Source organism: Carlito syrichta, unplaced genomic scaffold, assembly GCF_000164805.1.
Source record: "Carlito syrichta isolate Samal-C Ts95f unplaced genomic scaffold, Tarsius_syrichta-2.0.1 Scaffold303192, whole genome shotgun sequence".
Classification (NCBI taxonomy): domain Eukaryota; kingdom Metazoa; phylum Chordata; class Mammalia; order Primates; family Tarsiidae; genus Carlito; species Carlito syrichta.
This window is the reverse complement of record NW_007247288.1, coordinates 13,207-15,699: the sequence shown is the minus strand read 5'-3', so window position 1 is coordinate 15,699 and position 2,493 is coordinate 13,207. Positions and strand designations below refer to the sequence as shown.

The 2,493-nt window shown below is 63.8% G+C and overlaps 1 long non-coding RNA gene across 1 annotated transcript; it reads left to right on the top strand.

Annotated features, from left to right (window-relative positions):
* Nucleotides 1–37: 37 nt before the first annotated feature.
* LOC103260400 lies at nucleotides 38–897 on the top strand. Its single transcript, XR_504283.1, has 2 exons — nucleotides 38–114; nucleotides 618–897. It is a non-coding gene; the product is annotated as an uncharacterized LOC103260400 (long non-coding RNA).
* Nucleotides 898–2,493: the final 1,596 nt, after the last annotated feature.

Here is a 2,493-nt window from a genome sequence, read left to right as displayed (position 1 = left end):
CTGCCTCCACAGCCGGGCCTGTTCACACCGCTTTCTCCCCAGGCCCCGTGAGCTTCCTGGCTGGCCTGGGCCTGGCCATGGGCCTGGCGCTGCTCCTCTACTGCTGCCCTCCAGGTGGGTGTGGGGGCCCCCATGGGACCGGGCCTGCCCTCTGCCGCCTCTCAGTGCCACCCACCCAGGTCCTTGGGCCCCGGCCCCTCGGAGAGCGCCTCGGCCTCTCCGTGCCTCGGCTTCCTCACCTGCACCGTGGGGTGGGCTGAGAGAAGTGGGGTGTGTCTAGCGCCAGCCCCAGGGGCCCTGCTGCCCCAGGACTTAGAGAGTGACGGGCTTTGTGGCGGGAGGGAGGGAGAGGGCTGAGCGGGTCCCCCGGCCTTTTCTGCCGTGCCACGGTGTGTGGTGCCGAGCGGCCTGCTGGGAGTGGGGACACGGTGCCCACCGCCACTCTGGGCGGAGCTGGAGGCTCTGGCGTCCGCCCACTTCTTGTCTTTTCCGCTCGACCCAAGGCCGTGAGTGGGGACGTGCAAGTGCCCGCCCAACCTGCCTCCTAGGGCCCGGGAGGCCCCAGGGCAGGGCTCGCCTTCGGGCTGGTTCTCAAGTTTCTCCGGCTTGGCTTCCAGACCCCAGGGGGCTGCCTGGAGCCCGGCGCGTCCTCGGCTTCTCGCCCGTCATCATCGACAGGCACGTCAGCCGCTACCTGCTGGCCTTCCTGGCGGACGACCTTGGGGGGCTCTGACGGCCGGACCCGAGCCTCGCCCGCCGCTCGACAGAGTCCCCCCCGCCGCCTCCCCAAGGGGCTGGGGCTGCTTTTTCTCACTGCTTGTTTTTCATTATTTATGACTTGTGTCAGAAGCTCGCCTTCACCTTAAAGGTGCTTAATATTAAATGTTCAAGTCCTCAGCCTGTCTCGCTCCTGTATCTCAGGAGGGGTTTCTCCATGTTTCCAACTACGGCTGCTCCATCTGGGCGGCCTCAGTGTGCTCCTGGCATCCTGCAGTCCAGCTGCTGGCACAGGCCCAAGAGGGCAGGGCACGCTCTGCCTGGTTCACTTGCCCAGGCAGCCCCTGACACTGTCCTCTCCCACCTCAGATGTCACCCGTGCTGTCCCCTCCATGCCGTCCCCTTCTGCCTCAGATGTCACCCACGTTGTCTCCTCCTAACTCAGATATCGCCCTTCCCCTTGTCCCCTCCCACCTCGGGTGTCCCCCCATCGCCCCCTCCCGCCTCAGACACCCGCCACTGCCCTCTCCCCCCTCAGACATTCCCTCACGTTGCCCCCTCCCGCTTCAGATGTCCCACACATACCGTTTGTCCCCTACCCCCTCCCAAGTGTACCTGTGCACGTCTGCATGTCCGTGATGCCTGTGGGGACGTGAACACACACGTGAGGCACCAGCTGCAAGGTCTGGGCCAGGGCCCCGATCCCCTCCCGTGGCCAGAGCCCCCCCCCCGCCTGTTCCTGGGGAAACAGGATGCTCGTCACCCTGCAGAATCATCGTGAGTTGGCATTTCCCAGGGTTTCCAGAAGTGCTCATGTGCTGCCTTGGAAGGAGCTGGGCAGGTCCCCACTTGGGTGATGCTGTGGACGGGCATGGTGGCATGGGGCCAGGCTCCCGGGAGGCACCACTTGGCCACGGCGTCATGGAGCACATGAGGGGGCAAGCATGATGGGCGGGGGCAGCGTCATGAAATGCTGGACATGGCATCCCGTGACCACATGGCCCGCTGTATCCTTGCGGTGGCTCACATCTGTCCAGGGCACGAGGGTGAGGCCTGGGAGAGCTGGGTCTCGGAGCCTCCCGCCTGCCAGGGAGGCGGCTGTGGGGACGGCCCCTGGGGCCACCCCTTCTCTGCTAGAGCCTCCAGGCCTCTAGCGTCCCTTTGCCCACTGTCAGAGGCAGCCCCGCCCGGGACCCTCCTGCGGCATAAGCCGGCACAGTGAGGCTGGAGAAGGGCTGACCGCTTCGCTGGAGGCGTCCCCGTGCCTGGATGAAGGTGGCACACAGCAAAGGTGACAGACACCTGGTGGACGCGACCCATGTTAGGGAGGGCGTCAGACACCAGTGAAAGTGACAGATGCCTAGGTGAAGGTAGCATGCACTCAGTGAAGGCAGCAGACACCTGGTGAAGGTGACACTCAAGGAAGGTGGCACACCTGGTGAAGGGGACAGACACCTGGTAAAGGTGACTTGACACCTACCTGGTGAAGAAGACAGGCACCTGGGTAAAAGTGACACTTAGGGAAGGTGACAGACACCTGGTGAAGGTGACACACAGGGGAGGTGGCACACTTGGTGAAGGTGGCAGGCACCTGGGTGAAAGTGACACACACTTAGGGAAGGTGACAGACACCTGGTAAAGGTGACACATATCTGGATGAGGGGTATAGGTAGGCGTGACTTGCCCCTGGAAGGGGAGGAAAAGGTCTTGAGGGACACTGCATTTTGATTTTTGTGTCAGCTGATGGCTGAAGAGGCCCAAAGCCAGACAGGGCCC